The sequence below is a fragment of the Montipora foliosa genome, chromosome 13 (assembly GCF_036669935.1).
Source record: "Montipora foliosa isolate CH-2021 chromosome 13, ASM3666993v2, whole genome shotgun sequence".
NCBI classification, from domain to species: Eukaryota; Metazoa; Cnidaria; class Anthozoa; order Scleractinia; family Acroporidae; genus Montipora; species Montipora foliosa.
In genome coordinates, this window is record NC_090881.1 from 10,121,745 (window position 1) to 10,139,501 (window position 17,757).

The 17,757-nt window shown below is 40.1% G+C and overlaps 1 protein-coding gene and 2 non-coding genes across 6 annotated transcripts in view; 1 reads left to right on the forward strand and 2 right to left on the reverse strand.

Annotated features, from left to right (window-relative positions):
* Positions 1-545: 545 nt before the first annotated feature.
* Positions 546-619, reverse strand: Trnas-aga (transfer RNA serine (anticodon AGA)). The gene has a single exon. It is a non-coding gene; the product is annotated as a tRNA-Ser (tRNA).
* Positions 620-844: 225 nt separating this feature from the next.
* On the reverse strand, positions 845-918 carry Trnas-aga (transfer RNA serine (anticodon AGA)). Its single transcript has one exon. It is a non-coding gene; the product is annotated as a tRNA-Ser (tRNA).
* Positions 919-6,624: 5,706 nt separating this feature from the next.
* The window catches only part of LOC137983603 (A disintegrin and metalloproteinase with thrombospondin motifs 6-like), a 57,549-nt gene continuing 46,416 nt past the window's right edge, over positions 6,625-17,757 (forward strand). For 2 of the 4 annotated variants that reach the window (XM_068830748.1, XM_068830751.1), the window contains exon 1: positions 6,625-6,742. The gene's annotated coding sequence lies outside the window, so the exon portion shown is untranslated. Of the gene's footprint in view, positions 6,743-15,956; positions 17,024-17,757 lie in introns of those variants that run through there. The other 2 variants (XM_068830750.1, XM_068830749.1) reach the window with 2 other exon arrangements.

Here is a 17,757-nt window from a genome sequence, read left to right on the forward strand (position 1 = left end):
CAATTGACCGATTTAAGCTTATGCTAATATTTAGCTCTCCCTTTTCATAAAGCCCGGACAAGCTCCCTTCTTCTGATCTTATTTCCTTTGTATGTGGCGGAATATAACGCTAGTATGCTAATTCTAAGCGCGCTTGGGAAATTACAAGATCAGGGTTCCTAGATTGTTTTGTGTTTCAATATGGCTTGCACATTGAAAACAAAAACCTACCAACTGTTTCCTGGAATTACAACAGCTTTGACTCCCTTAATAATTTTCGTTCTTTGGTTTTGTGCGTTCTAATAAAAAAATCGGACGTAGTTCAGCGATATTCGTCATTACAGTGTTGTGCGCCTACTCAGTCCATAACAAATTGTGACCCCCTTGTTGACGAATATCGTTGACGATAAGAGTACAGACAACGCTGAACCACAGCTGAACCACATTCGATTGTTTTTGTTGTTGTTGTTGTTGTTTTTCACAATATTCAAAACGAGTGTGTTAACGATGAAACAACAACAATGATATTGAACGTAAGGACAAATGTACACTCGGAAAAATATCCGAGTCCCAGATGGGATTTGAACCCACGACCCTCCGTGATCTAGTCGGATGCTCTAACCACTGAGCTACTGGAGACTCTATGGTGAGCAAGGGTCAATTTGTGGGTCTCGACTGGAACCGCATCGCGAGGCTACACAGCCAAGTATTGACTAGCACATTTGATACTCACTAACAGCATCGCGCTGTCACATTAATGCATATCAAGATGCAGCCAACCAACCTCCAAAGTGAGTGTGTTAACGATGAAACAACAACAATATTATTGAACGTAAGGAGAAACGTACACTCGGAAAAATATCCGAGTCCCAGATGGGATTTGAACCCACGACCCTCCGTGATCTAGTCGGATGCTCTAACCACTGAGCTACTGGAGACTCTATGGTGAGCAAGGGTCAACGTGAGGAGAAACGTACACTCGGGTAAAAAAAACCGAGTGTACATTTCTCCTTACGTTCAATATCATTGTTGTTGTTTCATCGTTAAAACACTCACTTTGGAGGTTGGTTGGCTGCATCTTGATATGCATTAATGTGACAGCGCGATGCTGTTAGTGAGTATCAAATGTGCTAGTCAATACTTGGCTGTGTAGCCGCGCGATGCGGTTCCAGTCGAGACCCACAAATTGACCCTTGCTCACCATAGAGTCTCCAGTAGCTCAGTGGTTAGAGCAACCGACTAGATCACGGAGGGTCGTGGGTTCAAATCCCATCTGGGACTCGGATATTTTTCCGAGTGTACATTTCTCTTTACGTTCAATATCAATATTCACAACCAAAGAAAATGTTTATTTCAGAGCGTACCCAAGATCGTGGCACAAAGAATAGAGCAAGCGTTGTCTATAACTTTCTCGCAATATGATTGGTTTATTTCCCAAAATGACCGTTTCTGATTGGCTATCACATTGCGTGACTGGGCACTAGCTTAATCTAATTCCTTGATGAATTTGTCTTTCTCAAGTTGTCACGCACCGGTGGCTCAGATGGTTGAGCATCCGGCCGTTACGCAGGAGGTCGCGGCCTGGAATCCCGGTCGGATGAACACTCGTGATCTTAAAATAACTGTGGAGAAAGTGCTGGCTTTGCAATTTCATCGGCAAATAGTTCAAGTCTTCTCGGATAAGGACTTAAAACCGTAGGCGCAGTCTCACAAATATATTTCATGTTTGTAAGTAAAGGAAAAGAAAGGAAGTTTATTTAAGTGTCTAGTCGTTCTAGCGCTGGAGCGCTAATTGGGGACACTGTAAACTGAAATGAACAATGAAAGTAAATCAAGTCAAATGTCGGTATTTGAGGAGAGGGGAATCCGGAGTACCCGGAGTACCCGGAGAAAACCTCTCGATGCAGTAGAGAACCAACGAACTCAACCCACATATAACGCCGAGTCTGGGAATCGAACACAGGCCACATTGGTGGGAGGCGAGTGCTCTCACCACTGCGCCACCCCTGCACCCCGTCCCTGTGGGACGTTAAAGAACCCACACACTATTCAAGAAGAGTAGGGGAGGAAGTCCCCGGTGTTGTGGCTGTCCTGTTATCTCCAGAAGAAGTGACCGGCTTGGCTGTGATGTCTCTAATAAGGCGTACGGAATATGAAGCTACGTAAGCAAATACAGCCATAAGTCAAAAGAGGAAGAGCCAAGTGCTGGGACATGTAGACGTACATGTAGATGTAGATGCAGATGTAAGAGCCGAAGATGGTAAGGGTTAGGGATTCAAAAGCTTCTTCATCCAGAATATGACGTTAGTTTTCTTGGTATCTCAGTATCAAAAGCCCGCGTGCAAAATTCTTTTAAGACTATGCAACTCTTAATGAGGAGCTTTTCGTAGACTAAGCAATCAAATTTGACCTGGCACTTTCTTAAGACCTTAAATTGGTATTCTTTCAAAATATTTTTACTACCGAGAGCTTGCAAAAAATGTCGACCAATTCTTGAATTTTTGTCTTCAGCAATGCGTTGGTGAAGGTGTCGGGGTGTATATCCCACCTAATCTGAATCGCACAGATCACATTTAAAATAATAAACAACCCATTGCTGATTCACAACTTTGGGTTGAAGATCTTGCCCAAATTTTTTGCTCAAGAAAAACGGTTGTACTGTAACACCAATCTTATGACTGTGATCTCGTAATTGTTCCAGGACCGCATTGCCCGCCACATCTTGGAATAGAAGACTAATTCTCACTGTGCCACCAGCATTGGTGTTACGTAACGCCCTGTACATGTCGATCACAGGCGACCAAAATGAGTGGACGAACACCCAAGCACTATCACCCGCTTACTTCTTCAGAAAGAGGAAGAGTTACTTGAAACTGTACACACAATTTTGCCTGAGGAAATTGACAAACAGCGCATCCTTATGGCCTACCCAAGACCCATAAAGCTAGGCTGAGCATGAGGCCCATTTTATCAGCAACCGGGACTTCTAATTATGCTATTGCTAAATGGATTGAGGAAAAACGTAAACCACTTTCTGTAAAAGAGTATACAATCACTGGTGCCTTTACTTTTGTAGATGAGATCCGCTCCTATTCTGTCAATGAGGAAGACATATTGGCTTCCTACGACGCCACCGCCCTTTTCACTAATGTGCCTTTCGATGAGACTAAGATCATCTTGGTCAACAAAGCTTTCGATGATGACTAATTTAATCATTAAATCTATGGACTTAATTTGCAGAAAGAACGGCTTATCAAGTTACTTGAAATTTCCACAGCTAATCAACTCTTTCAGTTCAATGGTCAACTTTACGAACAAACAGGTGGAGTGCCTATGGGCTCTCCCCTGGGCCCTCTAACGGCCAATGTCTTCATGTGTCATCTTGAAAAAAAGCTCACACACGATTGCTTGAGGCCTGTTCTTTATTAGAGGTATGTTGATGATAGCTTGGCTAGGATGCCTAGCCTTGATGCTGCTTCGGTGTTTCTACCTACTCTGAATGGCTTACATCCCAGTTTACCTTTTACGGTGGAGCATCCAGTGGAAAATAAGATCGTTTTTCTTTGCATTGACATTGTTAAGAATGGAACTAAACTTGAAATTCAAGAGTACAGAAAACCAACAAGTACTGGGTTGCTCTTACACTTTCAAAGTCATACTGATGAACGCTACAACGTCTCTTCGTTAAAAATAATGTTACATTGTGCCCATGCCCTATCTTGTACAACTGTGATACAGAATGTGACAAAATGCGTTCTGTATTCAGTCCCCTGGACTATCCGGTTGGCTTAATTAAATCTTCTACTAACAACTTTATTTTTCATAGTGCCTCAGAAAACAAGGCGTTAAGTAACACCGATGATAGTGGCACAGTGCAAATTAGTCATCCATTCAAAGTGGCACAGCTATATTTGTCAAACGTGGATTGGAAGCAGCGAGAAATACAGGACTTTTTTTTATATTTTATTCAAACCGTTTTCTACCTGAACACGAAAAGCGTCGATTGTTGAGAGCTTTATTTGCCGTAGTATGGCCGTGTAAACGCGTCGAGACACCGAAAGTGCGCGAAACTTAAGACTCGTTTATTCGTGGTGTTAGGTATCCTGGGACCCGTTTCGCGATAGTCCGGAAAGCTTTTCGTATCCGAAAAGCTATTTGTGAAACTGTCAACCGCTTTTTGGGAAAGCCCATCTTTTGAGATGCTTTTAAGGGAACAAAAAGAAAAAGGACTGTGAAGTTTGACGACTTAAATCCTCTCAGTTCTTGAGATACAAAAGGAACTGCACCACCCGAAAATGGCCCGTAAAGTTTCGGAACTTTCAAGAAACGGGCCCCTGATTTCAAGTAGTTTATCTGGCTTGAGCCTGCGATCCAGTCGAAAACCAATAACTGGTCAGCCATCAACTTAAAAAAGAAGCTGACCTCGGTAAGCTCTAAAATTAAGGCAGCAATATGGTCACGTGATACTGGTCAGCGGGTCCCTTATTTTTACGGGTGTCAATTGACCACATATCAAAGACGTATGCTGTAAATTAACTAGCTGACCCAGTTGTTCAAACGATGGATAGCGCTATCCGCAGATAAATCAATTGCGCCATCCCATGGATAGCGTCACTTATCTGGTGGATACTGTTATCCACCTTTTGAACAACTGGGGCCTGGAGTATATGGTCATAATTTTAAGCATAATGTACATTACTGAGCATACGTGGAGGGGTAGAAGTTACGTACGTAGGGACGGAAGGCCATGATGTCGTAGCGAAAACCAGAATTTCTCGCATCGATGGGTTAATTAATCATGTATGGCGGAAGAGCCCCCAGGGGGGAGCTATGCAATAAAGTATGTATGTATGTATGTATGTATTAACACGTTTTCTTCACTACGGTGCTCGGCGCGCGGAGCTCCGCTGAAAATGAACTTGAAATAACCATATTCTCGGGTACAGGGATTCGTTCGCTTTCCTCAGATCCTCTTGGTTAGTGGGAAATAAGCCCGAGTCATTATTTTAACCGTGTCAGTCTTTTTAGTGTGGTTTATAAAGTATAAAGAACATACTTTCGGAGAGCGAAAATTATTGTAGCAACTCCGTGTAGCCGAGACAGGTTATTTAATAGTCGGATCACCATAATTACCTTTTTACCTGGTTCGATGATACGTCATTCAACTCAAACCCTTCAACGTCGAGGGCGTTATTTCAGTAAATATCTTTTTCTATCAGACTCGTCACGATTGCTACAACTTTGGGAAAGGGCCAAAAAGAGTCACCCTCTATTAAGCGGCCCGTAATCAAATTCCCTAATAATTGTAGAATAATATTGTAGCAGCCACCTTTTGGCCTTCCCGATGGGAGTTCTACCATCGTTTTCACCTCTATTAAGCGGCCACCAAGAGTTTAATACTGTAACAGACTCAACTGATTGGAGTGTAATGAGAAGTGTTAGTGTTGTACCCCATATGAACCATGTGAGCGTTAGCCCTACTCCACAAAAGGACAGAGAAAAACTCTGACCAGGGTGGGAATTGAACCCGCGACCTTCGGGTTAGATCACCACCGACTGAGATACAAGTAGGGCTAACGCTCACATGGCTCATATTGGGTACAAAACTAGCTCTTCACATTACACTCTAATCAGTTAAGTCTGTTGAAATATAAAGTGCTACACGGCCAACGTTTGTAAAAACGTAACCCTTTCTTGTACTTGTACATGTTAATTGCCGTAACTTTAACATCTTTAATCAGTTCCCACGGCCTGCTCCCGTCTGACCTTGTAGCTCAGTCGGTAGAGAAGTGGTCACCGTGATCTAACGCGAAGTTCGTGGGTTCAATTCCCACCCTAGTTAGAGTTTTTTTCTGTCCTGTCCATTAGTAGGGCTAACGCTCACATAGTTCATATGGGGTACAAAACACTTCACTTCACATTACACTCTAATCAGTTAAGTCTGTTGAAATATAAAGTGCTACATGGCCAACCTTGCAAAAACGTAACCCTTCCTTGTGTTTAAAAGACTTAGTTTCAATTGGCTTTTCACCAAGATTTGCAAGATTTTTTAAAAAATAGTTTTGGATTCGGGACCCGTAATGCAACGTTTCAGTTACAGACATTGCCATTTTTTCCGGTTACAAAATCAACTCAGTTTACGGCATAGTTCACATTGTTAATGATAAGTTGGGAGAACCTCATCTCAACATATTGAGGAGTATCTTTTTTTTCTCTAACAGTGCTGTATTTTTGTTCGGTATTAGAGCTGTCTCCTGTGCGAAATTTTTCACAAGCCTCAAAAGGTGTTTGTTTTAGAATAGTGACGTTTCTGACTAAATATTATGCTAATTTCTGACGAACCTCTATTAAGGGCCAACCTTCATTAAGCTGCCACTAGCCGTTACCCGGAGGGTGGCCGCTTAATAGAGGTTTCATTGTAATTTTAAAACATCCGGTCGTTGGGTGCCCCTGTTCTGTGTTTATCATTCGGCCTTGTACGTGAGCTCAACTCCGATTTGCTTTCCGGCGGAACTGTTAAGATGCGACCGCGGTAATCTCTCTTAAAACATTAATAAATAGTTTACTTTGTATGCCTTTGTCAATTTGCTAGAATGTCTCAACGTTGTTACCAGATGTCAATCTTAAAGACAAGTAGTCTGACTATTTTTACCTGTGTACATTAGGCTGAATTACAAAGTCTTGACGAAATCCACTAAACAGCAATGTCGTGTTCCTAAAGTGTGCAACTAGGAGTGTTAACAGTACAGACCTGGACTGATTAGTAAGTAGGAAATAGTTGTCCATTGTCATTAATTGGCGACCCATTATTTAGTTAATTACTCATTTAGCCTCTAGATCAGTCTCTAGACTAATTTAATTAGAAAACTATTGGACACGAGCGATCCCATTTGCAGAATGGTGTTTTTTGTCAATGACCACTGCCGAGTAACCCTACCCTAACAACTTTAGCCCCTAGCTGACAGGATTCGGGGAAATTAAAAGCATATTCAGAATGCGGGACCTCTTTTCGTCAAAGTTTACATCACTGTAAAGAGCTAAGCTTGCTGCATAAGATTCAAACTCATGACAGCCAACTTAGAGAAAATTTTGACGGGTAAAACTTGTGCAAAAATGGTTTTAAAAATTGTGAAAGGGAGACCTTTCGCTGTCATGGCTTTATTTTGTGGAAAAAAATGAACGCAAAGCATATTTTATATTTCATGAGGACTTAGTTTGATGAGAGCTTGTAACAAAACCGTGTAATGATCAAAAAATCTCAATATTGCTTCGAAACCTTGCTGGAGAAGATTGAGATAATTTGTGGACACAAAAGCTCAAATCGAACGCTAATACATCATTAGCTGTAAACACTGTTCACATAAAACTGTCAAGGAACTTTTCGCTTTGATTGTGAGACACAATTCTTAACGCCGGTGTCATAAGCTGATATGGCCTTCAAAAATAAAGTTGAGCGGTATGCACTTTAATATAGAACTGAATTTCTATAAGGACTATAATTGTATTACTTGTCACAAGCCGAGACTGTTTGGTTTACGAATCAAGTGTTAATTTGGATACATGAAAACACGTTTAATGCTTGTTCTCTCAACTCGAAGTTAGTTGCTAAATTTATGCCGGATCATCATCACAACTTCATTCAGGCCATATTTTATAACGCAAGGCACAAGAACGTTTAATATCTGTTGATGTTCTTTCAGACTTTGTTTATTTTGAAAATTGACAGGTTAAGTCAGTTCCGATTTATGTCAATCCTTTACGATGTAGTTCGTTAGTCGTCACTGTGTCAACAGATGTATGTCTCTTTAGTAACGAAAGCACGCATCTTAATTGAAGATGCCGTCTATGAAAATTGATCAAAAAAAGGGAAACAACCTTCCATAATTTATATCAACAAATGCGCCCGCACACTGATGGCAGATCGGATCCCAGGATCGGCTGTAGAATGTTTCTTGTCAGCTTTAAATATAAAAGTTATCGACGCGGTACCAACTCTACTGAGCGGGACGTCTTGTGTTTAACATTCAAATGTGCTATTGAAACGATATCCTGCAAATAAATATTTTGTCCTTGAAGAAAATAAGTAAGATAAGCAATATAAGCTTTGATTGTCTTCTCATAAAACTTGTTCGGAATGAATTGCGTACGACGTATCTTCTTATATAAATTACACAATTAAACATGAATTCACTTGTGAGCAAGAGAAGTCCTTAGTACTGAATTCCAATTATGACCCTCAAAACGAGGAATCGTAAAGCAGAGAAGTATATTTCGGGCATAATTGGTAAGTAACGCAAATATATGCACAGTAATGTACTATTGCATGTTTCGTACAGAAGTGAAGTTAGCGAATGTTCATGCCAGCTTCCCTTCATCGAAATTCTGCATAAACTTAGTTAGTCATCGACGTAAAGCTATTTAAAAGTTTCCAGTCTTTTAATTGTGCTTATAATAGCTGGAAATCCCTGAAACAAGTGTTGTTTACAACCATTGCGTCTCAAATAAGCGTGGTGCAATCCCTCAAGTCGCTGGTTATTCGAATTAACCAGTAAGCCATAAAAAAGTAGTGAGCAGTTGAGCAGAACAAGGTAAACTACTCCATAAATAGATGCGTACCTTGGTGAAGTAAATTCCAATAATGTATAAGGTCTTGACCTAACTACAATGGGTGTCTTCTCGAAGTTTAAAGAAAAGGCTTGATTTCCCAGTCACTGCAGAGATGGTTGCCGATGTAATTTGATTTCGTAAGAGAGCGGACTCCCTTTTTTTATCCGAAAATCTACAGGTTAGTGGAAAACTTCAAATATATATTTAGTATGAACCTGAGGTAGCGGACCATTTCTATTGGCTGATAACGCCATCCCCGCGTGAGATAAGATCACCATCCCTTTTTCCGAGGCATTATTTCCAAGATCATGAGCAGCAGCTTTTTGTAGGAGCCATCATGCTAATATTTGAGGCACAGTTTGGATTTCTCATGTGTCAAGTAACCATTTTCTCTTATGATAAATATTAACTTATATCTATAGTTTATTGAGACGTAGCATTGATTGCTTAGACATAGATGACGTTCCTTTCTGTATTTGTATCCTTGTAGTCAAGATAGTGAACTGTATTTAAAAGATCACCATTAAAACACGTTTCCCACGTGGTGTGTCATCCGCGATTTTGTCATTCCAACGTGACATGGTGTCATTATTCCCATATAGAGGTTAACAATAAATAAAAAGCATAGTAATATACTAGGCATTGCATCTTTGGACCTGTCGAGAACGCACACATTTCGATGCGTTTAGGCTTTCTGTCTACACTAAAACGCTATGCGTTTTCATCGAGAACGCATCGCTTTATAAATCAACATCGACGTTTTCAATAAGGTGTGGTCGCATTTTAAACTTTAAAAAAAATCGACCTCAGGCAATTTTCCACTCCTCTTTTATGTTAAGTAGTGATTGAAGTTTGTGTAAGTTAAGATTTGGAACTGCACGCACAAATTTAATATTTTTATTTTGTTTAATTAAAAAAAAGAAGAAGTACATATTATTATGTGTCAAGCAATTCTCGTGATAAACGGAGCACTCTGGTTGACTAGTTTTCGGTCAGAATTTAACTGTACGGACCATTACCATGGCCGGTATAGCATCAGCCGGAATTCTTCTTGACACCCTAAACCACTGCCACCCATCTGCAAAGTTTACTATGGAGGTGTAGGAGGTGTAATACCTCGCTTCCTTTCATCAGTGTTGAACGGTTAAAGTTGGCTCCCAGAATCAAGACCAAGGTCTACGTAAAACCAACTAATGTACGGGCCTTTTACTCCAAGACGTATCACTGATGGCCCATCGGCAACAGCACTTCAAAAGCAATTCAGTGTGCCCTCAGCACTAACATACTGTCCAAACATGTTTATTTATTGACTGACCATTGGCAATGGCACTAGACGAATGCAGTTCATTGAGCCCTCGGCACCAAGATAACAGTCACAAAAACATTACTAATTGGCCATTAATTCACCAACGGCAACAGCACTACGATGCAAATCAAAGCGCCTCCTACGTTAACTATCGAGCAAACCGTCAATCGGTTATGGCAGAGGCTCTAAAAAGATAAGTAAAACAAAACCTTCACTTAACAGACGCTAATCTAACAGCAGTGTGCAGAGATGGCGCAGTGGTGAGAACACTCGCTTTCCAACATTGTGGCCGGGGTTCGATTCCCAGACTCGGCGTCATATGTGGGTTGAGTTTGTTGGTTTTCCACTCTTTCAAGTCTTCTCGGATAAGGACTATAAACCGTAGGTCCCGTCTCACAAATATCTTCTATGTTCATAAGTTCCCTGTGGGACGTTAAAGAACCCAAGCACTATTCGAGAAGAGTAGGGGACAAATATCTTCTATGTTCATAAGTTCCCTGTGGGACGTTAAAGAACCCAAGCACTATTCGAGAAGAGTAGGGGATAAAGTCCCCGGTGTTGTGGCTGTCCTGTTCTTTCCAGCAGAAGTGGCCGGCGTGGCGGTGATGTCTCTAAAAAGGCTTGTGGTGTATGAGGCCACCTAAGCAGAAACAGCCACAAGTCAAAAAGGGACTTTGTCGTGTGATGGAACACGTACATGTAGATGTAGATGTCCCAATTGGCGTCAACGCCAGCTGTACCGGATTCCAAAAACAAGAAGAAAAAAAAAACGGAGTTTTCGCATTGTAATAAGAGGCAAAACAATCCAGAGAACTAGGACCCCACAAGAGGTCCCAGGTATCATAAGCACTGAGAGGTAAGTTGCCAATCATCGCAATCCCTGACTTCACTATCGACTTGAGCGTTCAAATCTCTCCAAATTGAGATCCATTCAGTGAACTGATGCAAATCATATTATGCTGAAAACAGAATGAAAATATGTCATAAGCCAAGTTGTGTAAAGGTTGTTTCATACAACCAACATCCACAATTCTAGCGGTAGCCTAATTGTCCGTAAACCCTTTAACGCGAGCGTCAAAGCGTTCCCCCTAAAGGCTTGTAAACTGTAGTAAATAGTCAAGAGTTTGCGATGAATCGAACTAAACGATCTCTCTTTTCAGTGAACATAGTATATGCCGCAACAAACTCCTCGCTGCTCTTGATAAGGGCTACGCAAGCATACTGCTGGCAACAGAATAAAAAATTTTGCTGTGAGAGAATTGGCTTGAAGAACTGCCTCGTATTTAGGGCTGTTAGGTTTTCACGCCAGAAACTAACTGCCGCAAGACAAAACCCGGCTAGGTTAAATACCGTATCCCAGTTAGGAGAAGCTGCAATGGATATCTGACTGTGCCTAGTCATGATACTACACAATCTATTTACAACAGGAGTCATTGACATAATAGAACCGACAAAAGACTTCAATACCCGTACGGAAACCCTGACGATTTTGCTTTGCTTAATCGAAAAAATTACCATGTTCACAGTCCCAGGCAATATAGCCAATCAATCTTTTGGACTGGAATCCAGCTACTCTTCCCTTCGTTTATAACACGACCGGAAGCAAATGAATCGCCTTTAATACGATGAACACCATACTCAGATCTTTGGAAGGAATCCTCGATATCAAAACCATCTTCTAAGTAAACCAAGGAGTGAAAATATCTTGACCTCCAGTACTTGACCAGCGGTCTTAACAATTTAGTAAGATATAAGGAGTGGAAAATAATCCAAACGGAAGTACATTAAACATGATAAAACCGTCGTTCTCTACCATCGGGAAAACCCCAGGCAAAACCCAAATATTGCCTATGACGAGGACAAATGTCTAGATGATGATACCCACTGTTAAGATCAAAATTAATAGCGAAACTACCAGCTTGAAAATATTACAATGCTTTCTAGTAACCTCATATGATGAACCTGAAGCCTTGTAGACGGATGCTGATTAATCAGACTTAAATCAAGAACGAGCCTTTTCTTGCCGCACGGTTCAATGGATACTGACAAAGGATTAATATTGTTTAAAACGGAAGAATTGACCTCAGGGATTTTACCATCTTGAATGAGTTCCTGTGTGGTTTTGGTAACAAAATCACGGTGATCTAGAGAGGAGCTATTGTTCTTACGCCAGAATCTAGATGGCATAGACAAAAAGGGGATCTTATAGCCATCGCGAATGGTAGACAAAATAAAATCAAAAGCTTTCAAATGCTCCCAGAACGCAATATGCGTTCTCAGGCAACCACGAACAGAATGCGAGGAGGAACCGCAAAAAACAGCTTCTTCTTCAATAAAGTGAAAAAGTTGTATCTCAATCAACTGGTCTTCATCAAAACAATTTTCATCTACACCATCATTTTCCACCGAATCCTGAATTGGGCTTATCTGGCTGACTGTCGGTGAAAACGTTCCAATAGGAAACTGATCCGTGTTGCTGGAAGGCGCTCGTGGATTGTGAGCTCAATTAAGTGACCTCTATGAGTACAGTTGAAGCATAAGTTGAATGGACGAGGTACTCGACGGCCTTACGCAAACAGAGAAACACAGAAAAAGAGCAAATGTGGTAGAAAACCATACAATGAAAATAAAATTTAGCGTAACGTAGGTGCTCAACGAAACCTGAAACCTGGATTGAATATTCCTGAACAAATGACCACCCTGCCTACTGGAAATACGAACGGACAATAGTTCGTAATTAAGAAGTGTCAGACAAAAATTCTTCTACAAGAAATACAAAGAAAATGGCACTTACTGGCTAAGACCTCAAACGAAGGAAAATTCATTTTCATTCTCCCTCACCAAGTTCGTTCGAATGAAAAATATTTTCCTTCTCATTCGGACACCGCAAGGAAAACAGAGACAAAAGACAACCAGAGCAAATACAAGTTGGGCAGCTTGTTTCAGGTAGAAGAAGCTCTGGAAATAGCAAAGAAAGGGCAAACCGGCAATTGAACCCACACATTACCTCGAAAAAGCTTCGGTCTTGACTACTGCGAGTAGCCGTGGCAATAGCAGTAGAGCTCGTGCTATCGAAGTGGGGCTTCTTAGCGGAACTCGCCGACAGCCTTTTCCTCCAGCAAGCTTTCTCTTGGGCTTTCTCAATCCTCTTCTCATCTCCTGAATCGTCTGCCAATTCCTCCTGCTCGTACTCCTGTACAATCGGCTGCCACCAAGACCGGCAAAAATTAGAAGAAAGATCGACAGACGCCCAATAATGGACTTAAGTACTGAAAAGAATTAGTTGACGAATTTTAATGGCCTCAAATCAAAAGGCCTTCGAATTGAAAGGCAACTAAAGTCAACGCAAGAAACGATTGACAATGCAAGAAGCTAGGTGATCACTTCAGCGCGTACGGTCTGGATTCCATTGCAGTGTTCAACAAATATCAATCTCTCACGCCATATATCCTTGCAACGTTACTCTGGTCACTTAGAGCCACTTTCCGAAAAAAAAAAAATCCAATTAAGGATTAAGGAGCAAGGATGGTACAGTCGGTTAGTGCGCGGCCTTGGTGGAAGAGGTCTCGAGTTCGATTCCCGGATCTCACATCCTCGTTTCGACTTCTTTCCTTTCCGTGTAGCTAAGTAGCTTTAAATACCCGTAAAACGGAGCACTGATGGAGAGGGGGGAGTAAAATGAGCGCACCGTCGACCTCACGTTTGTCAGTTGAATTACTGTTACGAGTTATCGACGTTAAATATGGTTGCTTTACTTTACGTTTACTTTAATCCTCCCAAAGAATCAAGAAAATTATTTGATTGCACTTGACGTTACGGCGGCCATGTTGGTGGAAAGGACAATAGAGAAAAAGTCTTTTGGGAATTTGACTTTATTATTATGCAAAACTTGAGCTGCATTTTTCTATTGTTTTGGCACTAATATGACCGTCTTATCACGTGAGTGCAATCAAAGAATATCCACTCACAAAGTGCAACACTTACTTCTTTGTGTAGTTGTCCCTATTGTGAATCAACCCAGAGTGCACCACAAAACAGGTGCTTTTTTTTATTTATTAGGGAAGGAAGTAACAAAATTGAAAAAAATCAACGAACAAAAAGTTGAAAAAAAAAAAAAAAAATTAAAATCGCATGGTGACCCCTATCATTTATTATATAAAATGGGAGTTTGAGGCTTTTGCAATTTGTTTGCAATTTGCTATTTACTTTAAAGATCTTTAGCGTTCCTGTTGTCTTGGTGTAAGTAAACGTTTGTGCTAATAGAATCTGTTAAAAAAATCATGCGTTTCTTTGTTTAAGCAAAAATTCTAAGTGTTCACTTTTTCAAAAAACAAGCTTAATTATCTCTGAAAAATGCATGGTTACCTCTACTTTTATTTCACATTCAAATAACCCACACTAAGATCTACTTTTCTGCGTAGTCATACCCAGGGAAAACCGTGATTAATTTTAAGAGCTCGTCGTAAGGATACTTTATTTTATGATATAAACACCGATGAAATACCAAGTGAGCTTTCGCTCGAAAACATGATATCTTGACAGGTGAAGACTGTTATTTTCAAACGTGAAAAGACCACTGTTGCTATGGTTACATATAAAAATCACGCCTTTCGATACCATTCATGAAATGATCTAGTATTTCTTTGGTGGTTATATAATACATAGAATATTACATCGCCGCTTGGAGATACGACATTTCTCTTCTCTTGCTGAAAAACATTTCACTCGCTCGCTGCTCTCACTTATAAAAAATTTTTCAACAGTCGAAGAAAACTGAATTTCGTATCTCCGCGCAGCCATGTAATACCCTCTGTGTACTGTTTTTGAAAACAATAAAGCCTTCGATCTGGGTAGAAGGCTATTCTTACTTACATATGACGCCGGATCTGGGAATCGAACCCGGGTCACATTGGTGGGAGGCGAGTGCTCTCATCACTGCGCCATCCCTGCAGCCCTTTTTAACTCAAGCTTTTTCACTGTTTGGTTTTCACAAAACCCTCTGCCGTTTCATATGAGAAATTACCTCAATTACCCGTCAAGTTGACGAGGCAACTGGAAAAGCACTCTGACTAAAATATAAATATTTATTCAGAGGCATGGACCACAACTATCAATTTGATTCAATTGACTTGGAACATAATAAATCGTTATTAGAATTTTATGAGGCAGTTTTCTACAAGCGGTCCACCGCATTTCGGGTCGAAAAAAAGTTTGCAATTAAACTTTGCTTACTTAACATTCTTGGGTCATAAGTAAATGCATTAATTGTTTTTTTTATTCTTACGCCTAAAGGGTTAACATGTGGTCGTTTCATGGCTTACTTTGGGTTAACCCTGAACTTCCTATGGTTTGGTCGAATGAGGTCACCAAAAGACAGTCTGCCTGAAGTCATGATAATTGTTTGTCGAACTAATTTGGTTTGACTGAGTAAGTTGGATCCGCATTTGCGGTAAACAGAAAATGGTAAACAGTATATATGTTTAAACCAAGACAGTCTCCGTATTTTCGAGAATTTCTGTCTTTTCGGTAGCTGCGTAAAAGATGTTGCCAACAGACACGTAATAGTCTTTTGGCAAAGAGCAGAGTTTAGTCGTTTGCGTTGAACGAACAGCGGTAAACGGCATCCTTAAAACCGAGACAAATATCGTTTTGTTTTGTTTTGTTTTCTTTTTTTGGCATTTCTGTCTTTTCAGTGGCTGTTTAAATATGTTACCAACACTGAGAACTACTCTTCAATTCATTCATCAATTTTTTTGCCGGGAAACGGCTGACGAAACGTGCATCGATCCCGTCTTTCCATAACCCGGTAGCAACATAAAAGTTCTGTCACAAATGTCGGTCCACGTTTTTAGATTGACAATTTCTGGTGATGGAGTCATTTTAAGCACTAGCTACATCATGCGCAAATTTAGAAGCGCTTTGATCATTATCACTTTTGGCAAGAGCCAGCATTTGAAAGGAATATTTTATCCATGATAGGTTTTAAATTTCTAGACTAATTAAGTGAGATCCTTTTCAAATCTAATAGTTAAATTTGAATAATGAATTTTAGCTTTTCATGTCCGTTTAAGAAGGACTTTATCATAACAGTATGTGGAGGCTCGAGCGAAAAACTGAACATCTGTTGATCACCTTTGTTTGCCCTTTTTGCTAATTGGAACATAAAAATGACAAACAATTACTCTTGAAGCCTTGTGTACAAGGTGTGTTTAATATTCCCTGCTTAGCCCGCTAAGAAGGTGTATTGCTACTTGCTGAATCCCAGGAAACATTGTTTTATATTCCCTCCTTAGTCCGATAAGAAATTGTATTGCTACTTAATTGCTAAATTCCAGGAAACGTTGTTCAAATAAGGAAGAAAAAAACATTTCGGATGCAAGTTGTACGACGAATAATTATTGCACAAGATACATCAAATCAAAGCCTTTTCTTGTTTCTGCTCTATCAAAAATGATACTTTTGAATGATCCTTGCTCGATGGTTAAATGCATGTACGTGTTTTTTTTTTTTTTTTTTTGTTGTCTTTTTTTTGTTTTGTTTTTTTTTTTCTATATCATGAACTATTCCTCTACCGGATATGACAAGAGGATAAAACAGTCAGAACGAAAAAAATTGCAAGAGTTGCTGAATTTTGCAAGAGTCTGTAAGACCCTTTTTTTACAAACATTTTTTTCGTGTTTCTTTCATACTTGGACTAATTGACCTAACTGTTATGTTAAACGGGGCTTTTGTTGACAAGTATTCTTACTTTTAACGCATTTTCATTTGCGGTCCCCGTTGATACAATTGTAATCCTTGTATGTCAAAGGAAGCTTCATCGATAAAGCTGCTACAAGGGAATTTCGACAGACTGCCATTTTTTAAGCCCTTAAACTAACTTTTTCCCATCGGCTTCTTTAGTGTATTTTTCTTTGAAAGGCTTCTAATGAATATCTGAAAGATGACTTTTATCTGTTGTATTGATCTTTATCAACCCTTTTGTTACATTCGGTCAATAAATAGATACAGTAACTGTCTCTGACACTGCAGTTTCCTCAAACCATTGGCCACAATACAAGGAGTAGGATCGGCATCGGGCAAAGGCAATCGAAGAAAGCAGAAAGGTTCTATCCTGAGGAACTCCGCTTTGAGGCAAGTGAACGTCAGTTTTGGGGCTTATTAAGGATCCTTTAAGTCCCATAAGCCCATAAGTCCTCCGAGTTAGATTCCGGGACACATTGTGATATCAAGAAGGTTTTTTTCTAGGCCAATACATTGAACTGGCAAATAGACGGTTTTTTTTTTGGCGAAAAATGGCTCCGCGTCATTTTTCGCAACCTCACCAAATGTTCGTCATCAATTTTGGAGCGTTGTATAAGAGAATCGAGTTAGCTAAGTTTCCACGTGTTTCAAGGTTATCTTTATTTTACGTGAAGGTTATTTATTCGTCTGATGTATACTTTTGCTACAGTTCCGACGGCCTTACTGATCGTTCTTTTTTCTCGAGCTTCTTCATGGACGTTTACCTCAGAAACCGATAGAATTTAACTTTAAAACTGAGAAAATATTCAGTACTGCCTTCATTATGTGTCCGCAGATTTAAAACGATTCTTTTGATCCATGTTCTGAAACTCGAGACAGAAATAAGAATTTCACGTAAGGAAAGGGTTATTTCTTTTTCTTGGTGAAACGTTCTTTTCCTTCTTACTCTTTGTTTTTTTTTTTGTTTGTTTGTTTGTTTTTAATTACCTAGAGAACATTTTATCGTCCCCTATGTTAGGTGTCCTTTTTACCTTGAAAGCAAATATTGCTAACGGTATTTTGCAAGCACCTCGTGTTTTGCGGGCGATAAGGTCTTATTTACATGGGCAATATTACCTCCGAAC